Source organism: Odontesthes bonariensis, chromosome 23, assembly GCF_027942865.1.
Source record: "Odontesthes bonariensis isolate fOdoBon6 chromosome 23, fOdoBon6.hap1, whole genome shotgun sequence".
Classification (NCBI taxonomy): domain Eukaryota; kingdom Metazoa; phylum Chordata; class Actinopteri; order Atheriniformes; family Atherinopsidae; genus Odontesthes; species Odontesthes bonariensis.
This window is the reverse complement of record NC_134528.1, coordinates 22,744,675-22,766,117: the sequence shown is the minus strand read 5'-3', so window position 1 is coordinate 22,766,117 and position 21,443 is coordinate 22,744,675.

The window sequence follows — 21,443 nt, the reverse complement described above, 5'->3', positions numbered from 1 at the left end:
AAGGCGTGATGGCAGGGAAATGAAGGATGTAGGGTGAGTGACCTTGGTCCCTCTGGTAGTGAGAGTGGATGTAACCTTACCAGTGAGAGTAGTTAATGACATTTTATATAACTATTAAGCAATTATTGAATACACAAAGCCTTTTTATAGCATCCGAACACCACCCACTTTAGGGACTTGAGCCGAGGAGAGGAGCAAAGGGGATTAAAAAACTCCTAATAATAAAATCACTCCAACGTCCGGGCCAAAACCTACATTTTTCATTTGGCAGAGCAGTCACGCTTGAGCATAATTCGCAGTGCACCTCGGGTTTCATATGTGACTGTGGTGTGTGCACAGTGGCTTCGGCTACTCTCTAACTGGTAAGAGAGTGCTTTCCCCCCTTCAGGCTCCCAGTAGAGTTCGCAAAGTGGAGGGACACAGGTAATGAAGCCAAGTGCCCTTAGGTCTGCAGGTCTGTAAAATGAGTGGGAACGCCCACGGTCCCGTGATGAGAGAGAATACGTGGCTCACACGGGGAAGAGATGTAGGAGTTGTTGAGTGTCTTGAGGATAAACTAATGCTGGGAACAGAGTACATAATGTTCCACAGACAATGGCATCAACAACGAAACTGAGGATTGGGAAATGGAGGTCCTGAGAAAACCAATGCTGTCAGATTTTTTTTTGTTTTTGTCTTGTTCTATGACTCAAATACTCAGCCTAAAACTGCAAGTGTTGGGAGGCAAAGCAGGATTTATCTTGTTGGTCTCTTAAGAAAAAAAAAAAAAAAAAAAAAGTTTCTTACTTGATGCTGATCGCCTACAACACGCACCTCTCACAAGTCACCTGATTGGTCATCTGATATAGCAATTAGTGACACAGTGGCTTGTTACAACCAGGGTTTAAATTGGGGCGGAGCGCTCCGGAGCGCAGCTCCGCCTCCTCACTTCGGACGGACCGGCAAACGGAGCTCCGCTCCGCCTGCTCCAGTGTTCATATTGTAATGACTCCACGGAGGCTCTGAGACCGGCAATTGCCGAACTGCTCTTTATTAAGTTTTACACTCGCAGTACAATCACAGAACACGGGTGACTCTCAGTCCTGCTCCGCAACCAACCCCAGGAGAGCACCAAAACTGGCCCACGCCCACTCTGCTCCACCAACCACCAGCCCACACCTGAGTGACATGACCTGCGGTCCAGTGATTGACAGGGAGAGGAGGAAACAAGCCAGTCCGTGTGCTTTTACCTTAATTCTGGGTCGTTACAATATTTAAAAAAATAAAATAAAATTTTAACGTGATTAAATTCCTTTTTCAAGTCTTCTTAGAATATTACAATTGTCAGGAAGGTTTGTCAATAATTACGCTGAAAATAAAAGCAAGTTTAGGTGAATAACAGCACTGTGCACATGCGCAGAGCCATGACATCACAGTTAGCATTATTCAATCCAGCCAGGCAGGCAGTGCAACATGCGCGTCCGAGATTTTCTCATCAAGTCGTGTCATTCTGAGTGAAATGAGTTCTCAGTTGGTAGCTGTCTGTGCTGTATCTTCGTGCTAATTAAATATCACATCAGAATGTTTAAAAAAAAGGTTGGCTAACTGATTGAACGAATGCCTGCTGCAACGTAGCTTTGCGTATGGAAACTAGCAAACTTTTCTCTTGCTAGTGAGACAACCACCAGCCTGGATAGCATGCTCAACTCCTAATCCTATGAGTTTGGCCAAAGTTATGAGGTCGCTAAACTTCGTTATTCGTTACAAATGAGTTATTCTAATGAAAAGGATTAATGGTAGCCTACTTCAGCACACATGGTAAAGGGGTTAATGGCAGTGTTGTTAGGGTAGGCTTTTGAAAGAATTTTTTTTTTGCTTCGCTTGTTAATAACATCAGATGGATTTAGTGCCACAATGTCTTTAGGTAGCTCAATTCTTTTTCAGTCTGTACTGTAGCTCATGTTGATTTTAACTACATTCAAGTTTGTGAGCCAGTGCATAGTGGACCACCCCCCCATACATTGGTATTTAACTTGATTTTTCTGTTCAGACGCTGTAACTCTGACAATGAAGCGGACACTGAGGGACTTTTTCAGTGGGTATGTTGAGGTCATTTTGGCAAAACAAAAAAAAACAGCCATATTTAATACATTGGATTATAAATTCCTAAAACCTGTGTTTAGAATTGGTAACCATCATATTGTATGCATTTAACAGTACCACTGTCAGGAGCAGCAAAGGAGTAAGTGCAGGCCCAGCTGCTAAAAATGTCTATTTCTAGAAATTCAAAATGATAGACATGGAGAAGATTAATTTTTTCATGTATGAAAAGGGCAATTTTCCCAGTCATAATAAATACTTAGAATCTGATGGTGGTGGTGGTGGTAAGTATTTGTGAAAAAGGTAAAAATTGTGAAAAGGCAGCATGAATTCTGGAAAGAAACTGCTAAAAATATTACACGGTGCACCTTTAAAGTTATGTTATTGTTGTGATATGTGCATATGAGATAAATATAATAATAATAATAATATAATAAATAATAATAATGAGATAAAAAAATAAAGAACACATAATGTGAATTATTCACATAGTAGAAATGTTTCGCGACATTGACCACTGCGAGTGAAGGGCTCCCCCACTTGACAAAAGCCAATTTAAACACTGGTTACAACCCACTTCAGACCACTGAACGGACCTGGTCTGTTAATGTCTCACCAGCACAACAGGTTTGGGCAAAACCACGTCGCAAAAAAAACCCAAAAAGACTTTAGTAAAACAAACATTTGCATGAAATACTCAAATACATACACATCTATGTTCCACGTGGATTTATCTGTGAAGTGGAATAGTGCCACCATTTCAAACTTTGCAAAACCATGAAAAGCTGTCAGGGAAGATGAGGTTATAAACAGTTGTTTATGGGCATCCAATAAGCCTTTCAAAAGCTCGTAGTTTGCTCATTTGCAAATTCATGTATATTTGGGGGTCTCCTAGATTGGATTTACATACTTTAATTACCAATTCATCCAAGTTCAAGATCAACTGTTTGTGTCCTTACCAGAGTCAGATCCAGAACAATGAGAGACTCTTGCAGAAGTTACTACTTTGACACTACTTTTTTTTCCCCGCATGCTAATGAGGGCTGCTAATAGATGACAGAGTGCTGAGTTAAGGTTTCACTGTATCCCAAAAGACACCAGGAAAACACAGTGTACCCTCACAAAGTATGTGTTTATTGGTTTAAAAATCACTGTAATTTCCACAATTTCTGGATATTTCTCAGCATCACAGAACATCAAAGCTAATTGTAACATTATCCATATTAGGCCCAAAGCTTGCTAACACGATGAATTTTCCATGGAATAGCTTCGTCACTTTCTGGTTATTCGTGCTAGGAATGAATAAATACTCTATTCCCATACGTGCAGCAAAAAAAATATTTGGTTGGTGTTGCTCAAGCCCGAGAGTTTGTATTATCATTTTACAGTTAGCATCAGCAGTCACAGTGAGTTGATCATGACAAATTGCCATCAGTGTTACCACAGTTTGTAAAACTGGCGTGGAAAAAGTTAAACAATTCATTTATGTCAAGATACAGTCATTTCTATGTTTTTCTGTGAAAATGGATTTGAAAATAAATGTGGAATACAGTCTCAAGCATTTTGTGAATTTCTCCTGAAATGATGATCACATTTAGAGGTAGTAGAAGTTGTTTTGACAAATTAAAGAGTTTGAGTCCTGTTCATACGGTGCTTTTAAATTCACCATGCTTTGAAACTAAAGCATAATGTAGCCAGGTGGATAAAAGGGACTATACGTTTAAGCCACCGGTTGGCACTGTCTCAATTAGGAAGTACCACCTTTGGGTGTGGTGTTTGGTTAGCGGTCCAGAAGAATACCCGGATGTGAGACGAAATATTGTTTATAACAACACGGACATGTGGGTTTGGCTCAGGATAGAGTGGACTGTTGTCTTAAGGTAAAATGTGTTTCTAAGTGCAATAAGTGGCATGAAATAATAGCTGTAAGACTGTTAGAAATAACTCATGACCATGTTTTTGTTAAGTATTTTGTACTGATGCATGATGTATTTTGCTGATGCATAGCAGATTCACGGGACCGAGTCTGTTTCCCGTAATGGCGTAGAGCCTCGTTTCTGCCGTGTCTTGTGTTGTGGACGGATAACCACGTCAGTATATTCACACATTCAATGATGGTTTGTTAATGTCTGTGAATGTAAGATGCTTAACTGTGAATTTGTGCGCTGTTCGTTTTACGGTGATTATCCATCCTAGTTATTCTGCCCTCTTGTTAAATTTCGTTTGTATTTGTATACTGACTTCTGTTTTCAGAACTTGTGTGTCTTGAGAAACATTTGCTTTGCCAAAGAGGTGTATAGAGTGTATAGAGGAGAGCCCTCTGAAAGTGGATTATTTTGTTTTGTCTTCTTTTGGAAGGATTGTACCAGAGATAATTGTAAACAACTGTATTTTATTGCAACTGCAAACTGAACACCAATTTTTCTGTTCAGAATAAAGACCCCAAAATAAGATTTTTGTGTCCTGACTCGCCCATTTAGCCAGGCTGCAATGTGTTTGCATTGTTCTGTATCTTTGCTTTCCTTGGGTATGGGTCTGATAATCGCGTCCCGCCATGATGGGGGGGGCCCTCCTCTCTCAGGGTCCAGTTTTTAAATATTCTGTACCACTCAGATGGGAACCCATCACTACCAGGAAATGTATTGGTTTTCAGTCTATTATTGCATCCTGTATTTCTTCACTTTTTTTTTCTGAAGTGAGAGTGTTATTCTGCACCTCGCCAATAGATGGCAGATCAAGGGAGTTGAGGAAATTTCTGATGGTGTCTTCGGCAGCTGAAGGAGGTTTTGAGTATAACTTTTTATAGTATTCCTCAAATACACTTAGTATTTCCTCTGGTTCCATTAGTAATTGGGGGTCTGAGGGTCTCTTATCTTGTTGATTGTGTTAGCGGTCTGTTGTTTACGTAGAAGTCTTGCCAACAGCCTTGTTGCCTTTGGGCCTGATTCATAATATGTCTGTTTTATAAATCTAGCTCTCTTTTTTATCTCACCTTTGAGGATGTCATCTCTTTCTCCCCTTACTTTCTTAATTTGCTGAAAAATTACTGGGTCTTGTTAGCCTGGGAATTCCCATGCTGCTTTGCGCTCGATTTCATTCTCACTGCAAAGTCAGCCTGGAAACCACCGCCCTTATTTTTGCTAGAGTTTGGGAACCAATCACAGAACGGGGGGGGGGGCAGCAAGACGATGACGACGTCTATGCGCTACACCGAAGCTTGTAGAGCGTTAATCCAACATGACAGCGGACACAACGTTACCGTTCAATGCAGCCTTAGAAAGTGTTTCGGAGTAGATTCACCCTAGGGTCATTTGAACCGTGACATCCAGCCAAGTAGCCCACCCGAAGCTTTTCCGATATTGGCTGAACATCAGCTGAGTTACCGAGTTATCCCGAATAGCTTAGTAGGCTACAAGCGCTAACGGACCCTGGCAGTATCTCCAAAATTACCACACTAAAATCACATGTCATGACACCAAACTTCTACAGTAGCACAAATATGGTCTGTACTCACAAAGCGATGCATTTGGAAGTTTGTACATAGTCCAGGAGTTTATTATTATCATCAACACAAGCCTGATAGCTTTTCTGCTGCTAAAGCTTCGTTGACGTCACTTCTGGGAGCTGGGAGCTTCAAAGTAAGATGAGGGTTGATCTACTACTGTAGACAACAAAGCAAGGCTGCTCAATTTCTCCATTATTAAAATAAATTCACAACTCTACAACATAAAAATTCATGTAGAATATAGCATATAGGCCTACTTTGTTGTCAATTTGAGTAGCTTAGAGCGCAAGTTTACTTTTATTTTCCATTTTTTTCTTCTTCCTCGTCGAATTTCTGTCGTCATCTGGTATAAGTGATACACTTGGCTATGAATCGCGCGCAAAGCAGCATGGGAAGAACCTGACGTCATTTGATAGACATTCGTAGCGCCCAATAAACGGCTCTAGGCATTCGTAAACCACGCCTCAAATACGAGAAAATGCACACCTAGTTCCCAGACCACCATCTCATCGAGATTGTGGACTCGTCAGCCAGGCTAGGGTCTTGTGCTTCTTTGTGTTGTTTTTCCTGCTGATGATATCTGGCCTTTTGGGCCTTCTTCTGTTGTGACGTCAGTGCACTCAATTTCCCACGTATCACTGCTTTTAAAAAATTTTTAAGCCTAGTCTTAAAAGTGGAAAGGGCGTCTGTTTCCTGAACCCAAACCGGCAACTGGTTCCATAGAGAGGGGCCTGATAACTGAAGGCTTGTAGTATTTTTTTAACCTTTTGCATGCCAACAAAATAACTTTTTATGCATTTAAACATACCAACTTAATGTGTAAAACATCTTGAAACACTTTCTGCATCATTATTATTATTATTACTACTACTATCATTATTATTCTAGAAAGTATATTTCACATACTTGTGGACTGAAGTGCAAAGGGTGGGCGAAAGTTATCGCTTTGATTCTTCTTCCTTCACTCTGATTAAGGCCATGTTAGTGCTGGCACCTTTTAGAACAGCCACATCAGATCTCTACACAAAATCACGGCCTCTTGGGTAAACAACGCCGTCAGAAGTCTAGCAGTGTCAAATTCTATCTCAAAACCCAACAACATCAGCAACTCATTTTATTTAGATAAACATGGGGTATTTGCTCTCGGACTGATTCAGAATATTTATGTGTTTCTGAGTTACTTAGTGCTCCGGTGTTATTAATCACAAGTTTCTTCTTGCCAACGGAACAAAACTCTCATCAAAAATCTGGAAACTGAGTTGAGACCCTGCAGATCACAGATATATTTACTCTCTCCACAGTAGCACCATGGGATCTGTGGTGAAAGCAAGCTCTGTCTAATCAGGAGTGAATATTCTGGATCACTTAGCTTTAATACTTCATCTGCCAGCAGTTCAGTGAACGGGATGTTTAATCAGAGGAATCCCCCCAATGACTCATGATGCTTCCTACATCTACAATCATTAATGATGAAAAATTATATTTCTCTAATTGTAGTCATTCGTTTAAAAGAATCACAAAAGTTCAGCTGGAAGTTCGTGCGAGTGTCCTTGTAATGAAAATCCCAATACACTAAAATTCCAAAACAATAATTGGACCTGCGAATGAACATGTGGAACATGCAGGGATGTAAGTGGGTGTAAAACACTAAAGGTTCATCACACCTTCATCCAGCTAGTCCATCGATTTCATAGCGTCTGTCTTGTACATTGTGACTGCAAATGTCAAGTTTTTCTTCGCTGAATTTTACAGCTTATTAGTGACTATAGATTTTTAAATGTGCCTCAAATATCAAGGTATACTTTCCAGGTCATGTAAGTTATATTGAATGGCATGCATGTTCCGTAAAAGGAAAAGTGTTAAAAAAAAAGGGGCTACATTCATCACTGGAAAACATATTATTCAAGTCACATTTCATTATTTACAGAGAAAAAGAAATCGGAGTTATTCTGTGGAACAAGGTGCACCATACATGTTAAAAAAAAAATATTAACAAAACACCCTGAGAAAAGGCGACTAAAAATAACTGCAAAACCAAATCATAATATTTTTTCAGGGCACTGTATTTGCATGTACGCGTGACTGGTTGACACAAGGAAAATAGACAAAGAAGAGTTTAAGAAGTATTTTCTTAGGACCTCACTCGATTTCCCGTGAAAATGTATGGAGTAAATTAAGGTACAAATGAGTATATGAACTGGAGGTCAGACTCTGAATGTCTGGGGGGGAAACAGAGAGTTCCGTTGTTGATGTAGACAGATTTTATCCGCAAGACATATTAAGAGAAGACCATACAGCAAAGTTAGACATAATATTTTATTTAAAACTGCCTGATTTTGCGTACAACATTTTATATATTGACACAAGAACCAGTAATTCAAATGGCGTGGTGCATTCATGTACAGTAAATATAATCCAGGGCTACTCTTTGTAATTTATACCTTCCCCAAAAAGCATTAAAATCACTGTGTGAGAAGCTTAAACAGTGCTGGCACACATTTAGCGACCCACTGGAGAGGATATACTACAGCTATGGATCACTCAGGTAAAGCATCGATTTAAGGACAATGGGAACATTCAGTGCTATGATTGGCTCACGTGGCACAAGAGCAACAAGCAGGGCCAAAAGTAGATTGTGGTCAAAATGCTCCCAGTTTGGAGAAGTAGCATGCAGGCAAATGGCTTCAATGTGCTGGGACGTGGTGGCGGGGGCTGGCAGCTGAAACCCATCCCAGCTGTCATTGGGCGAGAGGCGCAGTACGCCCTGGACAGGTCTCCGGTCCATCACAGCAATAAAAATACAATAAGACAGAATTGGTGAAATCAATCGAATAGCAAAATGGACAAAAAATAGTGAAACAGCATTCCAGTTCAAACAGTAAAATGCAGAGGATAAAATCAAGGTGTCAAGCTCTATCTAAATCGAATGCTAAAGAGAAGAGGTGGGTCTTCGTGGCTTCTCGAAGGTTTCTGCCATCTGAGCAGTTCTGATATGACATCCAAAACTGTGTGATTAGATGACCTCAGTGTCGCAGCTGCGGTATAATGATGCGAAAGCTCCTCTAGATTGGTAGACTTTCTGTGTCGGTCAGTCTTCTAATGTGTTTCTGACAAAGTTTCTACTCAAGGCGTGTTTTCTGCATTAGAATTAGATATCAAACACATTTCGGTAATTCGATTTAGATATTGCTCTTCAGGGGCGTGGCTTCACTCTAATGATAGACTCTAATGAACAGAGACTGAGGGTTCTTGCTGTAGCCAGCGTGGGTTCAAGTCCTGACCCTCTGCTGCATGTTACCCCACTTTCCTGTCTCTCCTACACGTACTGTTGATGAAGGACATGATATATTGCTGAGATTTCAAAGGAAATTAAGCAAATGGACCTTTGATTAAAGCCTCCTGTTTCCATTGCCAATAATAAACACGTTATCACATTTCTGAACAGACTAAAAACGTTTTGCATTATTTGTTGTAGCTATTATTTTTGTAAGAACTTCAAACACCCGTTCAAACGGAGGGAAATTTTGTACATCAGTTACTTGTTCGATTTCCAAACTGGCATTCTGTAAGTGCTTCAGACCATATGTTGTAATGACAGATACATCAGACCATTAGAAGTCCTTTGCCCTGTAATTCAGCAAAAGGCACTCTAGTATCAGCTTGACTCAATGCATTCCTTAGTAATTCCTTAGTAAAATAAGGTAATGTTATGTTTGCTAAGTTGCTTCAACAAGCTGTCCTAAGAGGACAATCATGAAACCAAATAATCCAAGAAGACACGTTTGGAAATGTGTTTGATTCTACACCTCAAAATGAATAGTAACAAACAAATTTAAGGCCAGTCGTTTACTTTAACCACAGTAATACTCTACAAAAAACAAATCTGCAGAGTCACCTGCTAGCTTGTGACCCAAGAGAGCAAAGACACAACGTACAGGCCAGTCCATGTCTGCCTGCCTGCTAACCAGTGCAGTCGGCTACCGTAGGTCAGTCGCTAGATGACATTACCAACAATATGGTGAAATGAAGGGCCCTTATGGATCAAGTCGGCAACTGGTCATTGGGCACATCTCGATGCGAGGTGAATGGCTGTCTTTCTTGTTATTTTGGTGTGTAACGCAACTTCGGACATTGTCAGACTCTTGTTGGCATTTTTATTTCGGCTGGTTCAACATGTTCAATCAGCGTTTGTTCCGTTGCCGATAGAGCTCACTCTGACTGGCTGTTCAGCAGCGGCACAAGAACGCAGGCTGTGCCCAATGGTGGTGACAATGCAAAGCACTTGTTATTCATCTTCTTTTTTTAGCAAAAAAAGGTGCTACTTTCACAACAACATGGTCATGTAGAGTGAAGAAACTTAAGACCAATTGATGATCACGATTCAAGAGAGACAATTCAATCAAGCGTAACATGAAGAATTGCGCGTTTATTTCAAATCTGTTCAAACTTAATAATATAATGTGATTACAACTGTGTTAGTCATTGTTCACACACCAGGTACGTATGCATCCAAGGAGTATTGATAACTACTGACAATTACATGAAACTATAAATAACACAATGTTATCATTCGTTGATTGCAATTACAATTCGTTCCGTGTTTCTCTGCTGCTTCAGTTCCACTAAAATATTGGCTTTCTAACAACGTTGATCGGTGCCTCATCGCAGACGAGCAAATCCCAGCAGCTGAGCAGTAAGCAAGTGGCTCACCTTCCCCGCAGGCATTTAATATTTTCTTCTGTGGTGCCATTCGAAAAATGCTCTAAATGCATATTCTGCCATTGCAGAGGCCACACGGTAGGGCCGGAGCTATCAGTCATGTTTATAAAACAGCACAAACCTGGCGACAAGCACTGCCATTCATCCTTACAACTCAGCCGGACGAGACTGATGGAGTGCTGACAGTGTGGATGGATGGGTGTGGAGGGAAGGAAGGAAAGAAAGATGGAAGGTGCAGAGGCTTGGGCATGGAGATGGGTGGAGGGGAGGGGGCCAGCAGAAAGGTGTGTAAACTGGCAGCAGATTGACTGGTGGAAAGTGCGAGGTGGGGTTAGCGCAAGGTGTGCAGGGTCTGTAAAGGAGAGTATAATGGGGTGTAGGTTGATGGTGATGGTTGTCCTGCGTACCACAGGCCTTCCCTGCTCCAATGATAACTTGTGGTTTTCAAAGTGTTCCTCAGAGCCACAAAGAGGCCTAAGAAACGGCCAGCTCTTGGCAAGCGCTGGAATGTTCCATCACAAGCGGGGACCTAGGACCCTCACTCTCGAAGAGGGAAATGTTTCTAAACCATATACCACCCAGTTTACTCTGGCACACCGCTGGAAACCAAAACTTTTATATGTATGGCTTTAACGTCAGCTTTTGGGAAGGTAGCAGATGATGGATGAGGACAGAAAGCTACCTGCTGCTAAAAGGATGGCCTTGTGCATCCACCCCCCACCCCCTTTTGTGACTGGATTGTGACGATCTAAATTGTCCCAAGACAAGCTTAGTTGCATGTTTGTTTGTATTCAGTCACTCACACACAACTTGTGTTTCTTGTTGATCCTAAAAATGGATTCAGCGACCGCTGAAGTCACTGTACTGAGTCTTTAGAAACGTACTGGAAAGGTCACTGTCACTGTGCCGTCTCTTTTCCCCAGTTAACACATGACAATGAACCTCATGTAACAGCTTCAACTTGCTGTCTCCGCTATCATTCACCCCAACCCTTCTGAGGGACAGAGTAGGAAGATACATCTCCTCGTCCCTCTCCCAGTTCCCTCCTCTCCGCCTTAACTTCCTGCATTCTCCCGCCTAATCCATCCTAAGTGTTTACAGACCTTTCCAGTTCGAAAAGGGGGTCAGCTGGTCTTTCTCAAACAAGCCAATTTGAATTGAATGACTGGCAGCTGTAGCAGAAAAGGTTAAAGGGTTGTGCCATTGAGTGCAAGAGTTTGCAGCTTGAGGCTTTTGACTCAGAGTTGAGAAAATAGGCTGAAAAAAAAATCTATTTTTTTCCCTTTTTAAAAGTCTAAAATTGTCGCCTGGGAAATAGCGATTCAAGTTGAGAAATGCGAGTTGCTTGAAAGCTTCAACTTCTATCAACCCTTCATTACAAGGACGATGAAGCAGCAATTCAACTCAAGACGCTGCATCACCCCATCTAAAGGAAACGGGAGGCAAGGGTGTTAAAATGCTTGTACCTGAACACAGTCGAGTGTACTGTTTGCCCTCACATCCTTCAGATAAATTAATAAACAGTAAGAGCGACACTGTAGTGAGCTTCATGGCCCAAGCTTGTGGGAATTCAAAGGCAACCCTGTCTAATGAGACTTATAGACCTTATTATGCACTAATTACATTTTCCCACTAAAATAAGCTGTTAAGAACACATGAAATATATATATATATTTTTTTTATCATTCTATAAATCCTCACAGTCTATCAAATATGATTTAAACTTCTGCTATCACTTAACAGTTTTTAGAATTAAGTAGTAAAGACGGCTCCCTAAAGACCATCAGCTGTGTTCTCACAACATCTTCCCTGATTTGTTTCTCTGCTCCCCGGAAAGAGCTTTCAGATGTTAGCGACATGTATTTGTCACCAATATTCTGCTGGATATTTCACTCTTGTTATCGTATGAGCCTAGAACAACATGTTGTGCCTATTATTGTCTACAGTCTCTAAATGTGGTCAGGTGTGACATCAGGTCAACCCTCTGGCCCTTTCCAGGTCTCAGAATTAGGTCATCATAACCCGAGTCACATGAATGTGCAGTGCTGATGTTCCACCGGCCCTAAGTCCAACATGCTGGTAGTGCTTGATGAATACTGCGCTCTCTAGAGTCATTAGGATTAAAATGGAAAAATGGAAATGGAAAGACAGCATCAGTCATGGGTGTCCAGCTTTTTGCCTCATTTATTAGACATCCACTGTTAGCCAGCACTTTACTTGATCACAGAACGCACAAGGTTAAAGGTCAATCTGCAGGTTGAAGAGTGGGAGGAGTGAGAATGTCAGAGATCACACAAGCAAACAAGGAACAAAAGGTGAGAAAGGTCAGACGAGGGAGAGTGAAAAGTCAAAGAGGGGGGTCCAGGGGGAAGGGCTCTGTGCAATGGGTAAAAAATTTTGACATGTATGTGTGTGTGTGTGTGTGTGCGTGTGTGTGTTCAGCTTGTGGAAGCAGTGTATGTTTTTCTGTCTGAGCCTCGGATCAATGCCTGGACAGCGAAAAGGGAGGAAACAGGATTGTCGGTGGGATGGGACAGGATTAAAGGGACAAGTGTGGAATCTGGGGGTCAAGGCTAAGATTTAGGGAATGTAGATCACAGAAGCAGCCTTCAGTCTGTGGGGGCTCTGCGTGCGTGTGTGTGTGTGTGTGAAAGACAGATATGGAGGTATTGTGGGAAGCGAACTTGAGACTTACTCGGATTTTTCATGGCTTGCCCAAACACACAAACTTTGCTTGATTGACTCTCATTTGAACCAAAACCTCAGACACAGTCGCACAAAGAGACACATGGAGATACATATGAGCTCATTTAACAGTTGCACACGTTTTCTTTTAAAGCCTGTGCGGTTGAAAGCCCCCACACAGTGAGATCCTTTGCATTAAGACGAACCAGACGCATGCAAACACAAAACAGAGGCCAGAGCTCTATCTGTATCGGTGCTTGTTTTAAAGGGCACCCTACATTCAATCACCCTGCCATGTGAGTCAGACTCCCCTTTATCTGAAACATCTCTCTGGAAGGTCAAAAAAAGTCAGATAAGAAAATTAATGCTATCTTTCACTCCTCCCTTCTGTTGATCTTGATGTTGATGATAATTTAGCAGATGTTCTTCCTGACCGCCACTAATCACTTGATGTCTTCCTGGATGCATACATTCATGCACTGCAGACTCTCAGACTATTTCTCAGTTAACCCTCGCCTGCCCGGACCAGTGTAATTTATGAGTTCACAATATTGAGGTGTTAAAGGAGTAGAAACAGTCCTGTTGCATAAAGGTGACATGCCCTGTTTTAATTCCTCTGGGCTTTTTTTGGTTGACTGTTTTTTTTCCTAATAATAGACGACAACAGACCCAAAATCAGGTCCACCAATTGGATCTTGTAAATGCGCCACACATAATTTGAAAGCTAAACTTTGATGGATGGTGTGTAAATTCCAATTTTTGTTGACAAAGTTGAAAATATCCCATTGACTTCCCAAATCTTATTCTGTCTTTTTGGTCCCTCTGAGGTCTCGGTGTCTCAGTAAAGGCAACCCAATGAGTTAGAACTACCGCTTCTTTGTTAAATGTACCTGCATATACATAATGGTATATTGAAAGTACACGGACATGAGAGATGAGGTTATCTGGGTGACTGGCCTACCAGAATTCCTCATGTGTGAGCCGTAAAATGTCTTGTAATGCCTGCTGTTTGGTAGATACTTTCATCAACTGTTACAGACCTCAACTCTTTTGGGGACGCATCCCTCAGTTTAGCTGTGTATTGCATTTCTTTAATTTCTTATGTGTCTCACAAATGTCAGAGAACAGAGTTTTCAGTCCATGAAGGAAACATCCGTGGCCTTCTTGTTTGCATTATGTCAACGAGCAAGACATGCAAATGGAGCTGGTGAAGCAAAGTCTACCAGTGATTCTAATACACATACTGGTATATCGAAAGTAGTCGAAGGTTAATTCACACCTATGCTTAGAACTACCCACTGGTGATCAGATCTCCTATGACTCATGGGATGTCAGTCTAAGCATAGATGGGTTTTGGTGCTTAATTTTTGTCGACTTCCAGTGTTTATGAATGGGGCAACTGAAGAGGTCCATTCTTTTGTCACAGACAGAAAACTCCCCATAACTTGGCATCTCTTATGTCCGTGTAGAAAACCCATACTCTGTACTGGAGATGGAATTCGGTTTATTTTGCTCTATAGTGTTTGTATTATGTTTTTTTCTCATAAGTTGATTCTTGCAATTTCCTGACATCTGTTGAAATGCCAGTGACACGCTTTGGTCAAAATACCACAGACGATGTATCCATAAGCTCTTCTTAACCAGGAATTTATTGCTTCATTCTCATCCTGCTGTTTTAGTGCATGCTGTGACCCACTGGACTCCACCCCACCCTCTTTCACAACATCTTCCTCTTTTGAAATCGGAAGAACTTGATAACCCTTGAAGTACATTATTACCATATGACAGAGCATACAGTAAATATCCTGACAGCTAACACTACCAGGCTGCACACAACAGACAAGCCCAGCTCAAACTACCACACAGCAAACTAATGTGACTGGCTTCTGTATTCTCAAATACTTACATTTCCAATTCATGAAGTCTGACCACAATTCCTTTATTTAGGCCCAATTCTTTTGCAAGTCATGTGTCGAACTGCTGTGGTTGAGCACTGCACAGTCAGCTAGGAGATTAATATATCATGTCAAAAATGATCGTAGTTCCTCCATAACATATCGGCTCCATAAACCTTGGGCTTTATTGTTGGTCCACTCGTGTGTTTTAGAAGCTAACACTACAATTCCTTATTTGGTCAAAGTTTTACCAACTTAATGTTTGGAGTGCTGCATTTAATGACAATTTGGAAACTGGAATATCCAATTTCCCAGTAGGAAAAAATAACAAACAGCAATTAGAGGTCAAGCAAGAGCGAAAAAGATTTGACTTTCTCATCATTTTTTATTTGCACTCGATTAGCAACTGCCAGTGAAAAGATCAAATACATCCAAAACAACTTTGCCATCGCAAAGGAAACAGGCCAATTCAAATGTTCAATACTGGCTGAACATTGACAACTTCAAAAGAAGTGCTTACACCTGTTTACTTGTTTCTTTTGACATAAAAGCAACGTAAAGAGGCAGGCCCTCAGTGCAGCAATCGAGGCCAAACTGTTTTCACATGACGATCTTCATTTTCCCGCCAAAAGCAATCCTCGTTAGCGGCTCCAAAACGGCAAGGCCTTGGCCTCAATGAATGAGGCGCACTTAAGGGAGTTTCGTTAGACAATATGTATGCTTGATGTTACCAAAACTGTTGTCGACTGACCATTTTAAACAAAAATATGGCCTAATTCTGGAATCGAGACCAGGAAGGGTAAAACGTCAAAAATTCATTATTCATTTTCGCCAGTCCATCACAGGGGCCAAACCATTATTTTCACCCCTACTGAAAACTGCACAAAAGAGCGTGATGTTCTTGGGAACTCGCACTGTATTGGCTACCTGTCATGACCTATTGCAGGAGTTGCCTGGTCCAAACCATCGCATGGATCATCACTTGCTTCTCATTGTTTTTCTTTCTGTCTGTGGTGAGACGACCTGCTGCTGTGGGGGAGGCAAGAGCTTCATCGCTGTTTACCTTCTCCATGCTCGGACTACACTAAAGCTGTGTGTGGGCCGGACCCCCGCAGAGACTGGTCGTGGAACTACTGTCAGCAGTGTGAGCAACGCCAATCTCACCTCCCACTGTACGGACAGGTTCCGCCCCATTATCTGGGTGACTGGCCTACCAGAATTCCTCAAGTGTGAGCCGTAAAATGTCTTGTAATGCCTGCTGTTTTGGTAGATACTTTCATCCATGAATACGTAACCACTACAGATGCATGTTTGAGGAGATATCCCTGCACTCTGACTGGATCAGAGCTTTTTTGGGCACACATCCCTCAGTTTAGCTGTGTATTGCATTTCTTTAAAGTCTCTTTTTTTTCTTCTATCAAACAATGTTCATGAGAGTCTGGCGGTTTTTCATCCACCAGCACGAATAGGCTTTGTTTTTTTTCAAATCTATTCACAAGTGTGAAAACAATGCAGAGAGAGATCAGAATAAAGTTAATCAGATCCCATTTTGAGCATCTAAGATTCCATCAGTATGTCAGCAAAATCCCATTTTCTGTCTTATGTGTCTCACGAATGTCAGAGAAGGGAGTCTTCGGTCCACGAAGGAAACATCCGTGGCCCTCTTGTTTGCTTTATGTCGACGAGCAAGAGATGCAAATGGAGCTGGAGAAGCAAAGTCAACCAGTGTCAGTCACTGAAGAGGAGACAGCTCGATGTAAAGATTATTCATAGAAACAACTCCAGGAACTCCCCTTCTAAAGTGATTATATACAGCTGGATTAGCAAAATCATAAAGCAAAAACAATCTTGTGAATCTTTAGGCCTCACATGATTCGATTCAATCTCGAGGTCATGATGCTCTTTTCAAAATGAACAAAAATCCTTGATTTGGTCAAATAGGAACAATCATTTCAGCACCTAATCAAGCCGGCTGCGTGCGAAAACAAAGCAGAATTGGAATTGGAAAGCAGAGTTCAGTGTGTGAACCTCAGAGTACATTGCCACTGTCTTGTTTTTAAGGGGAGAAATGTAAAAGTTGGTCCATTTATCTGTGGACAAAACTACAGCACCTGCAGGCCGATTTGGTTGCAAGTAATTGAAATGAATGAAACAAACTTTCCTCCACTTGCCCAGCTGATGCGGTTTGCTGGGCAGGTGATTAAGATTTGCAGCCTTCTTTCAACCAAATGAACACACCGAGATCTACTCTCAATCTGGTCTCAGTTCAGGAAAAGCAAACACTGGAACGGTTCATTTGTTGCCTGAAAGCAAATGGACTAACCAGAGTATTTTGTGAAATCAGATCTGTAATTTTACTATGAATTCTGTGGATAAACTGTCTAACGAATCTGTATGGTATTCTAGAACTTGTCAAGAAGCAGTGTGATCTATCTGTATAAGACAGAGGTCTTCAACAGGGGGTCCGCAACCCCCAGGGGGTCCGTGGAGGTACTGCAGGGGGGTCGCAAAATCTTTGGTTGATCAGACGATTTAAGAAAAAAAAAAAAAAAAAAAAAAAAAAAGGGGGGGGGTTTTTCAAACTGTGCCATCCACAGATGGTTTGAGGATTCATTGTCCCATCTACATGCATGTTTAAAGTTAAAATCTGTGGAGTGTTTGAATAGCTCAGTGTTGTATGCAAGATGTTTGTTTATAAATGGCAGTGGCACGGCCACCCTGTACCTTGCACATGTTTAAAATAAAAACATGAATATATTAACCTGTGTATTATTTGAATAGCTTAGTATTGAATGTACAATAACAGAGTAGCTATGTTTATACACGGCACTAGGCCCCCTTAAATATAAAACACAATTGTATGCTATATAAATAGCAGGGGGGTCCCTGCTCCAACTCTCCATCAGTTTGGGGGTCCCTGGCCTGAAAAACGTTGAAGACCCCTGGTATAAGAAGTGTTGATGGGGAAACTCTAAATTATATGAGGTAGCCTTGTTCACATATATTCTCGTCAGCCTCTGCGTGGCTGAAAAAGACTGAACACTATTTGTTTAGAAAGGTTTTCCTCCCTGGCAGGAGCTCATTGTTCTACCAGAAGACACAAATAGGAACACATGGAGCATTAAAGAGCAAACTGACCTGCTGTCAGGGACTGGCATTCAATCATAACTTTGGGGGTGGGATGGGGGAGTTGAGGTGACTATGAACCGCTGCACAGCTAAATGTGAGGGTATTTTTTTCCTTTTGGTCCAGCTCAAATAAAGCTTTAAAAAGGACCTTAGATTTTCATGTTTTCTCTGGCAACCAGGACACAGAACCTGCAGCCATGTTTTGCTAATCCTCCCATTAGCACGTGCTTCTCCTGGTGCCTTTTCAGGACGTTATATATCCTCGTACTTCCTGATTGTTGACTTTTCTACACGCTCAGTTCGAGATGAACTGATCAGACTTTTGGATGATGGTGATACTGCTGTGCATCACAGCATTCCTTTACTCTGCAGCTGGTCCTTATGGTGGTCTCCTGATACAGAACATATTAAGGATACCGACAACAACTCATTACAAGTTCCTTGAATAAACCAACTTCTCTTCAATGAATTTTGCATTCCAATACAACCGCCAGACAATCAAACCCAAAACGGTTTGAGGCCTCAGATGGTGGTCTCCATCACTCGCTCTGCATTTGTTAAAGAACTGGGATCTGGACTGCCTTTCTAAAACACAGATAAATGTTTACACTCAGGAGATGACATCACAAGAGTTGTGGTCTGTACAAATATACAGGTGCTCCACCACTACCACCCCGCTGGTCTCTCCACTTCCTCAAGTCCACATTGCTCGGATAAAAACAACTTTAAGCACCAGCATCCCACATTCACATTTGATTTGTTTCATTTATTTAGTTGACCACTGAGAACATAAACTTTTACTAAGCTGTGTGTTATTAAAATGTAAGCTTTTTTTTTTCTTTTTTTTATTTCACAAAGATGAGGTTGTGTGGAGGGTGTGTGAGGCATGACATGAGTTTCTCTGGTTGGACCTGTCAGTGATTAAGACTGTATCCAGGCAAATGTTTCCAAACGGATTACATGAAGGTTTCAAACCTTCACAACTCTATATCTGTTAATCTGGACACATTCTGTATCATGACCGCAAATGAAACACATGTTTTACTGGGACGTTTTTTGGGCAGCTTTTTTCAATATTAGCTCACATCACATGAATTCTTACTATCCCAACTGATTTACTTCAAAGGGGAGGAAAATAGAAGGGGAAGAGTCACTTGTACTGTTCCTTTAAAGAGGGTAGGAATCTAGCTCACGAAACATTGCGTTCTGAATAGTCGGGGTGTGAAGAGCTAAGTACACCCCATGATTCAACAGCTTATAGCCGCTGTGCATTCATTGTCAGTTCAATTCAATTCAATTCAATTCATTTTTATTTATATAGCGTCAAATACAACAAATATCATCTCAAGGCACTTAGATAATAAAGTCCAATTCAAGCCAATTGGAATTCAATTAATTGTAATCATAATTATTCATAAAATAATCCAATTCGTTCATATAGAGCCAATTCAAAAACAATTTGCATGTCATTGTGGAGGAATTTTGACCTACTCTTCTTTACAATGTTGTTTCAGGTTGGTAGGCATTTGGATTGCACAGCTCTCTAAAGGTCCAGCACAGCATTTCCATTGGGATGAGGTCTGAACTTTTAACTGGATCATTGTAACACTTTGGATTATTTTCTGTTTTAGCTGTCGGACAGATGGCCTCACATTGGACTGTAAAATACTTTGTTATAAAGAGGAGTCACTGCAAGATGTCCAGTTCCTGTGGCTGCTAAACAAGCCCAAATCATCAGCCTTCCACCACCGTGCTTGACAGTTGAGGTGTTTGTGCTGATATGCTGTGTTTGTTTTTTTTCCAAACGTGCTGCTGTGCATTATGACCAAACATCTCCACTTTGGTTTCATATGTCCAAAGGACATTGTTCCAGAAGTCGTGCTTTGTTCAGATGTTAATTTTCAATATCAAAGCCATGCTGCCATGTTCTTTTTAGCGACAAGAGGCTTTTTCCTGTAACCCTTCCAAACAAACCATACTTGTTCAGTCTTTCTTTAATTGTACTCGTGAATTTTAACATTTACCATGGAAACAAGGTCTGTAGACTCTGAGCGGTAGCTCTTGGGATGAACATGTTGGGACTTGATGGGATGAGAGATTGATAACTGTCATGAATTTTTTTCATGAGTAATCTTTCTCTCTGTAGAATGATGGACTCCTGATTGTTTGGAAATCCCCCTATAATCCTCTCCAGATTGATGGGCAGCAACAATTGCTCCTCGAAGATCATTGCTGATGTCTTTCTTCCTTGGCATTGTGTTAACACACTCCTGAAAGCTCCAGACCAACAAACTGACAAAACGTCTGGCTGCGATTTACCCTCTTCATTCATATGGAAGCAGTGAGGGTGGAGTAAGTTTTCACACACTGCTTCTGCATTTTGGTTTAGTTTTCTACATGACAATCAACGTTTTTAAGTCTTTACAAACAATTAAGGGTTCAGGCAAATTATAAGTCAAAAATGGTTCATTCCATCTCAAACGTATATTGTTTTACCTTGAAAGAAGATTGCTCTTTCATACAAATATATCACAGAGCAAATGAGGAAATTCTTGGTTTTCGCTCCGAGTCCACCGATTGCTTATATTGCGTGCACGTTTAAAAAAAGACCTCAGATCAGCGCCACTGCAAGCTAAAAGCAGAGCAAGCTGAAATGCTTTTTACAACACTTTTTCTGCTGAGGTTTCATTTTCCTCTGAATCTCATTGCTGTCACACCCGCTTCTCAAACAAGACTGACATCCTCCCTCGTTAGACATTCAGCAGCCACACAGTAACCGGAGACCCTGAACACAAATTCACCGGGCTGGCTCGCTGCCGCCACACTCCTATCACAGCCTCTCTACAACTCATACTCTAATGTCTGCATGTTGTAGACAAAGCGTGCATGCACAAGTGTCAGCTGTAGCCGATACCAGCCCAGGAATCAAATACACACCACGTCCTCCCCATTAGAAACATATGTGGAGGCCTGACAAAAAAAATCTGCATGTTCCTTTTTGCTGTGTATGTCAGCAGTCAGTCTCCATGCTGTCTGCTCAGCAGTTCTTTCAAGAGTGACAAGAGAAGCAGGTTTTAGCATGAATGGGGTGAAAAAGGCTTGTCTGTGTTTTGTGGTTTCGCCAGAAGGAGCCCCGTGCGGCTGATTTGCTCCGTTATTTGCATGTACTTAGACAAAAGAAATAACCATGATGATTTATGGTTTCTGATGTTTTTACTGCGAGATCTGAATTTTTACTACAGCGCAAAACCGCTGTACTAATTTAGCCTGTGCGCACCACAGAATGACATGAAATCATTCAAAATTAAGCTATGAATTATATTTTGGTTTTTAAGCTTGGTGGCATTGTGACTGAGCACAATCGCTTAATACAGGATTTTGTGCTAGAGTATGTCGAAATGACATGTTGATGCTATGGTCAAAAATTTGCCT